Source organism: Hipposideros armiger, unplaced genomic scaffold (assembly GCF_001890085.2).
Source record: "Hipposideros armiger isolate ML-2016 unplaced genomic scaffold, ASM189008v1 scaffold_120, whole genome shotgun sequence".
NCBI classification, from domain to species: Eukaryota; Metazoa; Chordata; class Mammalia; order Chiroptera; family Hipposideridae; genus Hipposideros; species Hipposideros armiger.
Window position 1 is genome coordinate 410,221 of NW_017731470.1, and position 16,378 is coordinate 426,598.

At 38.9% G+C, this 16,378-nt stretch overlaps 1 long non-coding RNA gene across 1 annotated transcript in view; it reads right to left on the reverse strand.

Annotated features, from left to right (window-relative positions):
* LOC109385639 (uncharacterized) overlaps positions 1-16,378 on the reverse strand; it is a 28,251-nt gene that overhangs the window by 4,084 nt on the left and 7,789 nt on the right. Inside the window, exon 2 of the long non-coding RNA XR_002124658.1 lies at positions 11,340-11,480. This is a non-coding gene — a long non-coding RNA (uncharacterized LOC109385639). The remainder of the gene's footprint in view (positions 1-11,339; positions 11,481-16,378) is intronic.

A 16,378-nucleotide genomic window follows, 5' to 3' on the forward strand; every position in this document is an offset into this window, starting at 1 on the left:
ACTCTTCCCACTACTCCCACCCGATTCCTGGGCACCTTTCCCTCTCAAAGCTGGCCATTTGTTTCTTCGTGGCCACCTTGCCCTGACCACAAAAGCTACCAGATTACAGGACCCTGCCCCTCCTTTGGCCCCAAAGTGGGCCACCCAGGCTCTTTTTTGGTCTGTTACACTTGGAACCAGAGTATGAGGAAGATTCTCACTCATGGCAGAAGCTTTGGAATGTAATTTTGGAAAGTGTAGGTAGCCATGTATGGAAAACATCTCTAAAGTGAGAAAGACTGAGATTGACACGCCAAGAAGAGCAAAGACAGGACATGGAGGGACAGTCCTCTCAGTATTCGAGTTCCTGGTTCCACTTATTTCTCTAGATCACTGCATATCCTGAGATTTGTTTGGTTCAACCCTGCCTTGGGTTGCCCAAGCCAATAAGTGCCCACTTGTCTTAAGTGAGTATTGCTTGGGTCATTAGTCATTTAATAAAGAGTCCTATTCAGAGGATTTGTCTAAGTCCAAGGTGTGAGTATGCAAAGAAATGTTGGGGCAGATTATTTCATGGAGTACTAATTGGAAATATTAATCCATACCCACATATATCCATGGCATGAAGTATAGATGGGATCTGTACCATTGGTCACAACCCACATATGGTGGCTTTAAAATGTGGCAAATTCTTTGATATTACATCCTCCCTTCTTAAGGTGGGATCTAATTTTCCTTCCATTTAAGTATGGACCTGACTTAGTGATTTACTTCTAACAAATAAAATATGACAGAAGTAATACTATGTGGCTTCTGAGACTAGGTCTTGAAATGGATAGTTTCCACCTAGCTTTCCCTGTCATGGATCACTTCCTCTGGGAGAATCTAGACTCCATGTCATACAGACACTCACACAGCTTTAGGAGAAGCCCACACAGAGAGATACTGAGGCCTGCTTCCAACAGCTGGTGCCAACCTGCCAGCCATAGAAGTGAACTGTCTTGAGAGTAGATCCTCTGGTCCCAGTTAAGCCCTCTAATAACTGCAGTTCTGGTCAATATCTTGACTGCAACCTCATGAGAGACCCTGAGCCAGAACCACTTAGCCAAGCCATTCCTAATTTCCTGACACCACAGAGGTAATAGAATTTTATTGTTGTTTTAAACCACTACATACATGAAAAATGCATTACACAGTAGTAGTTAGTGAACACTATGTCCAAGATTGAAGGAAATGATTCTGAAGAGGTTAGTAAATCAGCTTCAGTAGTAAGTGATGGCAGGAGATCCCCAAATAGGAAACCCAGTCATGGAACTCACTGGAGGTCATGATTTAAAATCTTAAGTCTCTTTGAATGAAGGTTACAGATAGAAAATACAGTGAAGAACAGGTAGGAATAGAATCACCTAGGATAAAGAAAGGGCGATAGAATAATATGGTGGTCAAAATGCAGAGTCTTAGGGTCAAACATATTTGAATTAAAATCTTGGCTCCACTAGTTTCTGTTTGAACTTATTACTTGTCCATATTTTTTAGCATTTTAGTTCAGGGTAATTTTAGGCTTATTAAAATATTGTAAAAATTATTTAAAGAGTTCCAGTGTATCCTTAACACAGCTTCATCGAATGCTAACACTTTAGCAGTAGGAAACATGGCATAAGAAAAAACAAAACAAACAAATCCTAATACCATATCTATGAAAAATTTTTCTCATGAATGACTGGTATCTTGATCTGAGATTCACTTCATAAAAGCATATTACATCAACTTTTCCCATTCCTGCTTCCTCTTTTCCTTGGTCTACCTTTTCCAGGGCATTTGGTTTCTCCTCTCTTCCCTGCTGTGTCAAGCTGTTCTTTCCCAATGCAAATGAATGTGCCCAAGCTCATTTCTCTCTTCCAAAGATGCAGCCATGGGCTAAGAAGCCAGTGTGAAGTTTCTCAATCTTAGTTTCTCAATGTTTTAGCAAACAAAACTTTTAAAATGAATGATCCCGGGCCGGCCGAGTGGCGCGATGGTTAAGAGCTGGCTTGGGATGCCAGAGAGCCCCGGTTCGGATCCCACATATGAGGGCCAGTGACACTGCCCTCCACAGCTAAGATGCTGAACAACAGCTCAACCTGGAGCTGGGCTGCTGTGAGTCAACGGTGACGGCGTAGGCTGCAGCCCCTGTGGCAGTGGGCTGCCATGGGCTACCATGTGTAGCCAGCAGCCAGCGTGAGCAGCCAGCAGCCTCAGTGAGCGGCCGTCCAGAAGCCGGCGACTGATCTGCCTCGCCCGGGAAGAGCCAACTTGGGCCAGTGAAGCAACGTCCTCCACAACTAGATTGAAGAACAAAACGACAGCAACTTGTCTGTTCCCCTTCCCCCAATTCCCCAGCACTGTTCCCATCCCCCCATTCCCCAATAAAAATCTTAAAAAATAAATAAATAAATAAATAAAAATAAAATAAAATGAATGATCCCCCTCCACCACACCCCACACCAAGAAAATTGGAGTAATTGATAATGAATGTCTCAGAAAAATATGGTATTTCAAGAAATGTGCAAAATATAACAAATTATCAATATACCTATCTTTTAAAGAAAACATTCTCTTTTTTTTCATGATATAAAGGAATATGTATTTATAACTTGAACTTTAGAATGATTCAGAGCAGAAAAATGAATAAATTAGAGTTAAATGATAGATTTATGATTTAACTTAGTTCCTCATCTTTCTCCCCATCTTGAATGCTCCGTGAGGGCAGGAACTATGTGTTGTACAGTTCTGGGTCCTCTGTATCAAACACAGTGCCTGGTACATAAAGAATATATTGACTGACTTCAATATAAGAGAGAGGTTTATTCTTAAGTATTACATTTTTCAACAGTTTTTTCAAAAGCTGAATATGCGTTCTCTAAGAGGTCTAGCTCAAAAAGGAAAAAAGAATCCTTCTAAAGGGTCATTTTGAATACTCATAAGTAAAGCTCAACTTTTAGATACATGAACAGCCCTTTCTATGTCTGCAGCCAGATGTGAGGGCTGATTGATCTCTTCACATCTGGCTGCAGAGTTGAACTGCGTCCAGACGCCCAGCACTGCTGCACTGAAGGCAAATCAATGGCTCTCCTTTCACTTTTTAAAAAAATTGTTAATTATTGAGAAAAACAATGGAAAGCAAACAATAGAAACACAAACATAGTGACATAATTAATAACTGTCATGGTGCAAATCCAGTTTTCCTAATTTGTGATTGAGAAGGAGCTCTTGGCCTTTTGCCAGGCATCCATTCCTGCATGCACCAAGGCGTGTTTCCTCTTACTTTTGCAAAGTACCTAAGCACCTTCACACAGGGTCTTATTATTAGTGGACATAGCATTAGGCAGTATCCACAAGTGGTAATTGTTCAATAAATAGTTGTTGAATTCGTGAAAGAATGAATCACGTGACTGAGTTTTTACTGATCTGACTGGTGGGTGGATTCCATAAAAACATTACCGAAGTGAAGGGGTTAGGCAGGGAGAGGGTGCTGGGAGAATCAACATAGCCATGAAGTAGCAAAGGAGAGACCCAAGGCCAATTGCTGGCATTGTAAAAGCAAAACATTCTTAGTGGGAGTTTGACTTCCCTACATTGTAATTATGTGTCATATTGTACACATGTTCTATAGCTTATTTCTCAAAACATATTTGTGGGTACATGTTTGCCAATGCTACTTTCATAATACATCTTCCACATAAATGATCTGGAGCCACCAGAAGCAAAACCCACCAAGTCCTGTTTTGTTTCTTTGTCTCTTTGCTAGTATAGTAAGACAAGGTAAGTGAACTAATACTTTTCCTATCTAGAGTAGAATTATTTTATAAATTTTTCAGCTAGTCTATAAGTAATTTGTCTTGATGTCTATAGAGTTAAAAGCCCGTAGAACAGTTCTATTTTGTGTCTGTGTGGTTACCGCTTTCTTGGCACCCGGTAAGTATATTTTCGACTCTCTCCTTGCTGACATGAACTATGGAGCCCAGTTGAGAAAACCCTCTGAGTGAAAACAAAAACTCACCAGAACAAATTAGGGACAGGGAACTTGGAAGCAGTGCAAGAGTGAAACCAACATTAGGATTTAGGATGCTCCTTTAAAGTTCTTTAGAATGTCTGAGAACATTCCTTGGGAAGTGTTTTTGTTTTCATGGAAAAGTTGTTCCATTCCTGAGAGCACGAAGAAGCATGTGAAAATGGAGAATGGAAACATTTTTAGCAAAAGCCAGTCTGGTAGCAAAAGTCTAAAAATTGCATTTCACAGCTCTGTCAGACTATGCAAAATTTTCTTGTCCTTATCTATTTTATGAAATTAAAAATGATTTAAGGCAAATTGATATTTCTGTTTCCTCCAAGGGAAAAAGTAGATTTTGCAGAGTTCTGGCATATATCAGAGCATGATTGTTTCAGATCATCATTTTAGTTGAAATATATTATTGTATCAAAGCTCATCTGATATACATTTTGTTCATTCATTCAGCAAATATTTATTAAACTCTCATCAAAGAGGATAGCCATAGTCAAAGAGGCAGATTTAAAATAAATAAATAAATAAATAAATAAATAAAATAAAAAATAAAAATTTTTATTGAGATATAATTGACATAAAATTTTGTGTTAGTTTTCAGTGTGCAACATAATGATTTAATATATGTACATATTATGAGATGATTGCCACAATAAGTTTAGTTAACATCTGTCACCACAATTACACATTGTGTGTGTGTGTGTGATGAGAACTTTTAAGACCTCCTTTCTTAGCAACTTTCAAACATACAACACAGGGTAGTTAATCATAGACACCATGCTGTGCATTACATCCCCAGATTTAAGGTTTTAGCAAATCACCACTGTGTAGAAACATAATGAAGCCTAGCCAACTCTCATTCCACCATTAATTTGTATCCGAAAGAACAAGCAGGTACACTTTAGCACATCAGTTAGGTAACCTGGATGTTAGCCATTTAGGGTATGAAATAGGATTTAGAGAAGATGACAAAGATTTTGAAGTAATAGACTGAAACAATCAGATGTAGGAAACAACATCGATCTCAGCTTTCTGGATTAGCTGCATTTTGATGCATATGACGTGAAATTTTTGACGAAAAGGAAAAGAATTTCAGTGATCAAGTTACACGAAGAGCAGGTTTCTGCAGATCTAAGCAGTACCAGCCAGACTGGGCCAGAGTGTCCTTAGATAATCAAGTGTGGCTTTACTGGTACAGAGTTCTTATCCCAAAGGGGACCTGTTAGAACAAGTCCATTTCTGCCTTTGTACAGCACGACCTTCACTGATTTAACTTTCCTTTCCTTCCTTGAGAAGGTAAGAACTACTGTGTAATGGGGAAGGGCACACGATTTGTGGGTGGCCATGCCTGGATTAGAGTTCTGCTCTGATACTTACCAGCCAGCCAGGTAATTTGTGTGAGTTTCATAGCCTCTATGTCTCCAATGTCTGCTTCATAAAATGGGCCTGGTGATGCTCACTTCACAAAGTGGAATGAGTTTAGCACTTTTCTGCAGAGCAAGCATTGAATCCCTGTTAGCTAATATCTCTTGCAGGGATATCAGGCCATTTCTTGTTAACCAGAGTGAACCAACTGGCATCATAAGTTGGAAATCCCTCAGCAACCAGTTAGCATTTATTACAGGCTCTCTTAAAATTAGTACTATCAGCATATAGGTAGGCAGTTACTAGCCACTAATTGTTCCAGTTTTAAACATGTCATAATGGTGGTCTGTTTAGAGCAGTATTTGAAAAACAGAAAGAACTTCAGGTTTTGTAAAGACACTTTATGTTGCTCTATTTATTTCAGAAAAGGATGCTGAATAGTGTTCCAAGAAAAACACAACCATTTTTTTTAAAGTAACTTACATGCATGGACTAGTGAAAGGGGAAAAGTACATTATTATTTTTAAACACTTTTAAATTATATTAAAGCCACAAGCTAAGTTTTGTGGTATTTTTGCCACCGAGTGACTGCCAGAGTTGGTCTTCTCATGTTGCCCATTGAGATCTCAGCACCTGCAGTTTTGGTAGCAAGGTGAGTGTTGCCCCTATCTACTGGATTCATCCTCTCACTTAAAAGAGATTTCTTGTTCTTAAAATAAACTTAGGTTAAGTAAATGATCAAATAAATATAAAGGAACTCAATGGAAATTCGAGATGAATGTAAAACTAGAGGTCCTCATCCTCCCTGGCTGTTTTCTTCAGGCAGTAAACATACTAAATTCATCCAAATCAGAAGTAACTTGATTATGACTTGACATCACCCTCAAGCTGTTGCCCTCACTCTCTCCTTGGCAGCCAAGAGAATTTAGCCTCCCTGGCTGTATCCATCTCTTCTACTCTCATTCAATACTCAACCTGCTGCAATTTCTACCACCCTCTTGAAATTGCTCTCCTGCTTGGAGGTTGCGATAAACATTGAGAGAAGTTTCCCACAGTCCCTGTAGGGTTCCACATTCTTCTGGGCTAATATTAAAGAAACAGCCCTCTGCAAGCCCAGTCACAGGTCACACCATTACCAGCCCCTCAGAGATAGGAAGCAGGGCGAGTTGGGCTGAGCTACAGGATGGGCATGAGTATCATCAGAAAGACACAAGACACACGCCTGTGAGTCACAGTTACCGTGCTGGAGGAAACATTAATCATTCGTCATCAACGCTTGTCTTCATTCTCTGGGAATTCATTTGTATTTTGAATGATCTGAATCTTAAATTATCCGAGTTCCTTAAAGTAAAGTTATAATGATCATATTCATTTAATTTCAATGAATAGATAAATTTGTTTGCTTTGTAATGGCGCTTGGGTTTTCATTTGAAGGAATTCACAAGGAAGAGCTCCTCTGTCTTTAGTCAACTTCCTAATTACACTAATTTTATTTGATTGATATATTAGGCTCAGGGGGAAAGGGAAAACAGGGGCAGAGAGGCCACAATACAATCCCTTATTCTCAGCTCCAGACAGCACAGGAAATCCTCAATTAAACTGCACCACTTCCCTCAGCACTCAATAAAACACATGCATTATATTTAATATCTTTAAACTCATTTATAATAATGATTTTATGTGAAATGGTGAAGTAAATTCATTCCTTCTAGACCTTCTTTTTTTTATTATTATTGCAAAATTAATGCATGCTGCTTGTGAAAATTCAAGATTTAAGAATAAATCATGGAAAATTAAAGTTTCCTTCCACCTCCCTTAGGTTTTTATTAGAAAACTTCCTAGAACAGTTCCTTTCAGTTCGGGAAGGTAGATAGAAGGCCATCTTCTCCCTCACAGCCAGGAAACAATGCATTTAATATAGTGCTGGGGCTGTTTCTCGACAGGATTGAGAGGAATATAAGATTCCCCAGATCCAGGGAGGACACAAATACAGCAATATAGCATCTCAGACAAGGGAGAAAGTCTGGCCACAGTTATACTGTAGAATTTTTCCTTCCGATGCGAGGTCTGACTGAGAACAATGCCGGCCTTGTGTGAGCCCTGTCAGGAAGGGCTGCTGGGCCCTGACAATTAGTAGCTTGGCACATAGCCTTCTGAGTTGGTGGCCCAATAATGGTCTGGAATGGATTTTCCTTCTACCTCTGCTCCCCAGCCTGGCCTGGGCCACCGTCCAGGTGAATGTGAGTGGAGCAGGCGCCATTTGCCCAGAGCAGCATTTCCAATCCCCCATTATTCACGGCTGCGCAGCACACAATCTGGAGGCCTGGAGGATCACAGCAATGGGGCGTACATTCACTTTGTGGTGAGCATCTGTGAAGTGCTATCCCCACCTCCAGGCTCTGCTCAGCCCAGTGTGAAAGGATGGCCTCGCCCTGTAGTTCCACTGTTGTCTACCCTGACCTGTATCTGTCTAGGTGTGTGCTTCCACCAGACCTGTGTCTGTGACCACCTGTGTGTCCCTGTCCACCCCATGAAGTAAGGATTAAGGCCTTTTGTCCTGTCCCCAACTAAAGCCCGGTTTGTAGGCTCAACTGCCAAACAGCCTTAAGCTTGTTGCCATTTAGGTAGAGAAAGGGGGAACTTTAAGTTATACTCAGGACAAAATGAAGCAAGGAGGCAGAGAGGCATGGCAAAGCTCTTTCCAAAAGTGCTGTTTTAGATGACAATTTTATCTCTGAGAATGAAAGACTGACTTTTGAAAGGGTAGGATCCCTGACAAATATACCTCTTTCATACATGACAAAACATTCTCGGACATTGTGTTCTAAGAAATCGCTCTGGTTCTGTGATTTTTCTATACTTCTATGGCTACTCTGTGGTAGAACTGGGACAAATAGCTAACAGGACGTCATTTCTCAAAACTCTGTGATTCTGAATGTCTCTGTTTGGTTTCCACATAAGAAGGATGATGGTAAACAGCAGCATCGAGGTATCCCTACTGCCTGAGAAAACTTTCAGATGTCCGGTAAACTCTTAAAAATCTTCTCAATAAAGTTCATCAATTGTAACGACATTTTTAGCATCAACAGATTATTTGGTTACAGAATTAGCTTAATAATTATTATGCTTACAAAGATAATATTTTAGCACTAAGTCTAATTTAACTAATGAGAAAAAATGTACCATTAGTCTCAGGATAGATTATTTTTCATTACTTTAATATGTGTGGGAGGGTCCTTAATAATCTTTTTGGTTTCTCATACACTTAGCGTGTTGTATTATCCAGATCATTGACATCAGGCCGCAACCGCCCATCGTGAAAGGTAATAGAAATTTACCTTCTTGTGCCCTTTTGTATTTCAAGTGTAGTTTGGACACAGCGAGTGCTCAATAAATAATAAATAAATTGGTAGGGACCACTTAAAAGTGCCAAGAGTTTTAAATAGTCTTACAACCTGATTCGTTTGTGATTTCATCTTTGTACTTTGTTTTTGTGTTTAGAGAGGAAAAGGTATGCTGCTTGGGAAAAACTAGCACTTGAATTTAAATCCTACCTCACAGCTTGGTGAATTTGGACAGGTTAGTATTTCTCTGGGACGCTATCCGCTTATCTGTAGAAAGCAGAGAATGATACTTTCTCACAGAGTTTTTATGGAGATTGACTATGATCACATATGAAAACACCAGCACAGGACATGTTCTGCGTGTGTGGCAAATGCCATTCCCTTCCTGTCACTTTTACATGTCCCAGTGGATCTGTCTTCTACAGGTGTGAACAAAAGAATTATAATAAACATTGAGGCAATATGTTCTTTCTCTTAAGTTACAGTACGAGGATAACATAAATGTATTTATCCACTCATGCATTCCACAGCCCATCCATTCAAACTTTTAACCAAAACTCTCTGAGTACCTAAATCTGCCAAACATTGTATGAAGCAGTGGGGTTTACAAAGAATAGTAAGACATGATTTCCTCTGAAAAATTTATCAGTTCTCCTCACTGTAGTTCATCTGCTTTCCAACTGTGGAGAGAAGGGAATGGAATAAAGAGTGTGGGGGGATGCAAAGGTGAAAACAAAATGAAATATTCATTTTTGTTATACGTAAAAAAACTGATATAAAAATGAAGAATTTATTGTGTGCATGTATATGTATATGTATATGTATACACATACATACATACATATAGAGGGTGCCAAAAAATGTATACATATTTTGAGAAAGGGAAAAACTATTAAAATTGTAATACCCAATATATACCAATAACATAAGATGAATACAAGTCACATTTGACTTCTACAATTACAAGAGGTGCTCCAAGTGGTTACCATCAGTGTCCAGACATTTCTGATTACGGTGAACTACTGCTTGAGCAACAATGACCAAAGTGTCTACTTGTATACACTTTTTTGACACCCTCAGTGTGTGTGTGTGTGTGTGTGCGTCTGTGTGTATATAACATATTAGACACACATACGCATGCGCACACATATATAATAGAGCAAATTAGGCCATATATAGTGTACCAGAGAAAATGGTATCATTGCCTTCTGTTTGTAGGAGTCAAAGCAAAGTTAACGTTCAGTTTGTGGATGTGTTCTGAAGTTTTCATTGAACTGAATGATATTTTGCTGTTTGCCCCAGTCTATTTTTTTGAGTGTGTCTTTCAGTTGTCCTTGCTTGAGATAACATTTTTTAGGATATAATTAGTTGACAACATCCAATTTGTAAACTCTTCCTTTTCAAGAAATGTTTCCCATCATCATGGTGAGTAATATTGTGTTCCTTTACACTTACTGGGAGGTTTAGTATTGAAGCCAGTATGTGCCCAGAGTAATGGCTTCTACAGTTCCCTTTATACAGTTTTACTATCTTTTGAGAATATCTATTTTCCCAGCTTTAAATTTCAGATCAAGGACAAAGCCTGTATCTCTCTCAGGTATATGATACTGACCTCCTACTGAATAAGAAATATTTGACTTCCATTTTTGCCTGACTTGGAAGGAAGTGGGGAAAGGCACTCATTAGACATGCTTCAGAATTTGAAGAGGAAAGCATACGCAAGGATATTTCCCAGAAGTCCCTTCTGCTCTCTCGACCGCCTCTACAAAGTGGGAGGGAGGTTGATTCTGACAGCTGCCTGCAGGGAGGAATTTTTAGCCATTCTCACCTATACTCATCTGTCACTTGGTAGCATGATTTTTTAATGTGAAGATTGGTTCTTTTTAATGGAGGAAAAAGCTCCTTATATCCTAAACTTAGCATATATTTCAGTGAGAGAAAAGAAGAAAGTCTGATAATTAAGGCTATTGTGGTGTTGAGCCCTTTTCTTGACCCAAGTGCCATCCAAACTGATCCCTAAAGAATACTCAGTCCCCAGCAAGTTGTTCTTCCTTCCTAAAAAGCCATTAGAGTCCTTCCAAGAAGTCCCAACTGGCTGCACCCTGGGAGCCATGGAGGCTGAAGAATAGCCTATATACCAGGCTCAAGGTCACAGCTACCAGCAGTCCCAATGACCTCTGTGGAGCACGCATACCCTTGCCATCTTCAGCGTTAGTCTCTTGGGTACCCACGCTTCAGCCTCCATGTCTTGTCGTGGAGTTTTTGAGCAAGGGCTCACATAAGTATACCCCATTTTAAAACTATAATAATAAACACATCCTTTGTTTTTATTTATTTAAGGACAAAAGTAACAATCCACCAGAGCTTTAAGCAGTACAAGGTGAAAACAGGGAGTTGCTAAGTTAATAATGTTCCAACCAAAAATGAACTTTGACGATTTTGTTGGTCTGTGAAGGCTTATCAATTTAATTTAGCTTTTTAAAGATGTAAAAAACTGCTCTAGCATTCCCTCCCCTCTGCAATTACTGTTCTTACTGAGCGCCAGGTTTCTGGGCTCCTCAAGTTGGCGATTTCTGGTTAGTTTGTCAAAAAAAGACTTAGGCATTTACCTTCCCATTTCCTGCAGCAGCTTCAATTTCCACAGGTTGATGCTCATGGAGCAGCCAAAAAGATGCAAACATGATGCCCTGTGATCCTAATGCAAGGTTGTCTATTGTATGAAGTATGCGAGGATCCTTGCTATACATAGCCTGGAATGGAAAATGTAAGAGGTAAATGGATCAGAAAGAAAAGGACCCAAACTGAAAGAATGTGCAAAATTTAGCTTCCTCCTGTAGATTTTTTTCACTCTCAGTGCCATTCACAGAAATTTGGTATCCATGGAGACGAGTGCAGTACGCGCTAAGGTTACATATTCTCTGCAGATACAACAGGCTAGCTATCCAATCTGATGCTATGTTTAGGAGTAGCAGAGGGACAGTGTTTGGGGAAAGTGTTAAATATTTAACTAAGTACCTATCAGGTGCAGGGAACCACGATTTCACAATGAAGATACAAAACATACAACAAATGATGAAAAATATGGGACCATTTATTTCAATGTAGAACTCTTGGCAACATTCAGTATTCTGGCTTTTCTTAAAGCCACAGTATTACCTATATAAATATAAGAAAATGTTCCTGTCATAAATTTACATTTCATCCCCCACTTTGGGAGAAAACAAAATATTGTCAAATAGAAGATTGAATATTCGTGAGACTTATTTTATAATTGAGTGATAAACAAGAAAGCAAGGATTCCCAGAAACTGAATGAGGAAGATCATAAGAGACTTGCAAGCTGGCGACCAGAAATGAGGCAAATCTGGGGGGAAAGCGAAAGAACTGAGAGAAGCCAGCGTTCAGAGGCATGATGATTTCATCCGGGGTGAAAGAGCTGTCACTGCAAGAAGAAAGGAGTGCGTTCAGAGGATGAGAGAGTAAGGAGCAGTCTAGAAATAAGAACACATTCAAGGAAGCTGAGGTAGTGTTATGACCAGGAACAGGAAGTTCATGGAGATTTTTGTGAGAGTCAGGGGAGAAGCACCCCTTGGGATGATAGGAATTCACTGGGCTGCAATTCTGCCTGCACTCAAGGGTAAATCATAGAGGGTCCAGATACAAGGAACTTGACTTTCTTCACTCTCAGTGGAATTGGGTGACAGAGTTTTGACATGGCCTTGGGGAATAAGCCTGAGTGTCTAGAGAATAATAAAAATAAAGAATTAAAAGCTTAACATTGTTCAAATTGGACTCAGGGAATGATACTTTTAGATCACTTTCATACCTTCTTAAGAAACTAGCAAGTTACTGGTCCCTGCTGCCTATTCATTGGTCAGCCCATGTAAGTGATTATAGGCATTCCTTTTATCTCCAGCAAACGTGGAGAAGGTGGTAATGTCTGTCCTGATATAAGATCATGCAGCACAGAAAATATGGGGTTGGCGTGTGCCATGGCAACAAGCAGATATGGGAGATAAAAGGGGAAAAACATTGACCACTCTAGAGAAAAATGCATCCATGTTTTCAATCTTGCTGAAACCTGTCCCTAGCTGTTCTTTAATCTGAGAATCAGGAATATTTTCTTGTCGACACATGTCTACTTCAATAAATAAGATGAAGGTGCCATCTGAGGCATTTAAAATGCTGTATGTATATGTCTGTATGTTCACATACTAAACATTTTAAAAGGTTCTCATGTTGCAGAATTAATTTTACATGTGATTTATTTAACACAATTTGACATAAGCATTTTGTTTTAAAATTTTTATATAACACACCAGTTAGAACCAACAGGGCAGATCCACTCTGTACCCAGGCAACTCCCCTGCCCCTCTCTTCAGAGGAACGTTCAAAGTTACCACAGCATGATTGTAAATCTGGAGAGGAAAGCCATCGCCTACCCCTGGGGTCTTTTACAGAGGGATTCTGTAGTATACGTGGCATAACTTAACCATATCCAGGTAGATCTGATAATATTAAAAGTTAGTCATCTCCTGAGTCACGTTGCTGCAAGATGTATGCACTTATTCTGTTTCTTAACTGATTGGTGAAAGCCATTTAATGACATTGAGATAAGAGAACTGAGGTGAATAAATAGGCCCTTCCTTTAATACAAAGACCTGTATCTCAGGGAATATCTGGTTTGCTACCATTAATTAGAAGATCTACTTCTCGTTTTATTGCCTGCATCCACACTATACCAGTTCTGTGTATATTTCTGTTGTTCTTCTGAGGTCCCACAAATAAATGTAAAGGTAACGTTTCCTGTTGCTTGCAACCCCTCCCTGAGACATGATTTCTTATAGCTCTTGTTCAAAGTGAAGTGGAATATCTGTTCTATTGTCCCTGTGCCAAATCTTGGTCTTCCTGCAAAATAAGAGCCCCATGCCTCGATCACTCAGTGAAGTATCCTATATCTTTCCTCTGGTTTCACATAGTCTGGACTCCCAGCACAGTCTAACTGCTCCTGGCTTACTCGGTATGCTGTTGTAAGGATGTCTTTCAGTCTCTTTGAATTACATCCTTTGACTTATATACAACTTCTCCACCCACTCTCATTTGTTTATCGATTTGGTCATTAAACAGCTACGTATTGATGGCCTACTAAATATCGGGTACTGTGCTAGGTGCTGGGAACACATTACAAAGCTAATTAGACTTGATCCAATGACCTCATAAAGCTTACTACCTACTGTGGTTATATTAATGAATACTTAAGAAAGGCATGTGTGTGCTTTCCTAAAATACAGTGATTTCCTACTCACTAGACGCTCCTAAAAAAATTACTGTAAGTTGGATGTTTATTAAATGGAATTCAGGTTTTAAATGCCCTCATGCAGCTTGCTATTTTAGGGAATCCTGTACAGTTAATTGAACTTTAATTTTTATTATGAATTTGAACTTTGCAATGATGATTTTTTTCATGTTGGTTACTTTTATAATAGCTAAAAAATTCAAGCATTTAAAAAAATGCACAAAAAGTAAACTTTTATAAATGGGATCTCTGTTTTAAATGCAGTCAGGGTAATTGCTATTTAAAGGAATCCTGATATAACATTGCAAAGAAAGCTATTAACCATTTAATTATTTTTAATAAGTTAGGACTTTTTAATTATAATTTCTATATAGCAAAAAGCAAAACTTAGAGCAATATAAAAATTTAATCAATAAGAAAACAAAATGTAAATTTGGGAAGCTATATGTTGATACAGTGAAAAATAAAACACACACACGCATTCCAATACACAAGACTTTCTACCCCTTGTGCTCCGGAAAAGCAACTTTCCCCCAAGTCTTTGCTTTAGGGTCTGTATTCTGGCATGTATTAGCTTGCTAGGGCTGCCACAATAAAATACCACAGACTTGGCGGCTTAAACAACAGAAATGTATTATATTTTCTCACAGTTCTGAAGGCCAGATGTTCAAGATCAAGATCTCAGCAGGGTTGGTTTTATTCTGAGGCCTCTCTTATTGACTTGTTAGATGGATGTCTTGTGTCCTTGTCTGTATGATCTTCCCTGTACTTATCTGTGTCCTAATCTTTTCTTATCAGGACACCAGTAATATTGGCTTAGGTCCCCATCCTTATTACCTCATTTTAATTTAATTATCTCTTTAAAGGCCCTATCTCCAAATGCAGTCACATTCTGAGGTACTGGGGGTTCAGGCTTCAACGTATGGCATGCAGGGGAAACAATTCAGCCCATAACATGTTCCAAGGTTAGAAAATTCCATTTTGAAAGTAAATAGACCTAGGAGCCATGACACAACCTTTTTCCCCCCTCCTACTAAAACTTAAGTGTGGATTAGGTTATTAGATAACTGCTGTGTTCAGTACGTACTTTCTAAAAATCTGTTGATGACATGACAACAGCTCCCACTTCTGACAGCAGAGAGCAGAGGAATGAAAAAAGGACCCAGAAAATGGGTGGAAAATGAGTGAAAGAATGACACTACGAATTGCTGCCAAGGGGGTCTCTTCAAAAAGCTGTGCTCACAGTTAGCCGATGGAGGTGTGGAGGGTGGGGGCTGCAGAACCCAGAGCCTGATGCCTGTGGCTGAGGGAGAGAGAGTCCAACTACACTTGAGGAAGGGTATAGCCAAAGCTGAGTTGTGATTTACAAATGTGCCTTGATGGAGAATGGTTGATGATAAATATTAAATGGTAGCGTTTAGAAGATTTTTGCTTCTTGCTTTCCTTTCTATTTGATATTTTTTTGCATTGTTCTGAGCTAAATTAGCACTTTGCAGAAATGTCTGTTGATTTGGGGAACGGTTTTGATGAAAGAACAGCAGTGGCAGAACAAAAAGAGAAAATAATTTGAAATGCAAAGTGTTTTAAATGTATAGGAGGAAAATCCAGCAGTAGGGCCAATGTTTCCCTCTCATCAAATTTTAAGTAATTCATTCTGAGTGTATTTTGTTGCTGATGACATAACTTTTGGCTCATAGTATGCACTCAGTAAATATTTGTAAATATTATTGATTTAATGCCTACCAATAACTTTCCTGCAAAGAAGTAAAAAAAAAATTATTTCCCAAAGCATTCATTTCAAAGGGTTTCACTACCTTGCTATCTTAGGAGGGTTCAGATTGACAGATAGGTTTATAATGAAACATAAAGGAGAAGCTGGTATAAAATATAACTTCAATTGAAAGAAATGGCAAGTTGATTGAGAGATGTGAAAGAGTGGTGATCATGCAGAAGACTTAATTTTGCTGTAAGATACTTTGTCAACATTCTCTGCTGCCTTTGCTTTCCTGTCTTTTCAGGAAAGTCATCTCTACTTAGGGATCATATATATCCAATCATGTACAAGCATTTCCCAACAATTTCTAGTTTGAGTTTTTCATGTTTAAGGCTTTTCTCTAACTGCAATTTATATTTGTAAATGATTTTGGAATGAATCTAGGTTTAACTTGTGTTCATGTTGTGTTTTTGCAAATGGCTAGCCTTGTCCCAACATCATTCACTAAAGCAGCCCATTCTTTCTCCACTCATGTCAAACACCAGCTTTATCACATACTAAGTTTTGTATACACATTGATTCACTTTCAAGTTTTATTCTGTTCCATTGTTTTATTTTTAAAATTTATTTGTACCTACA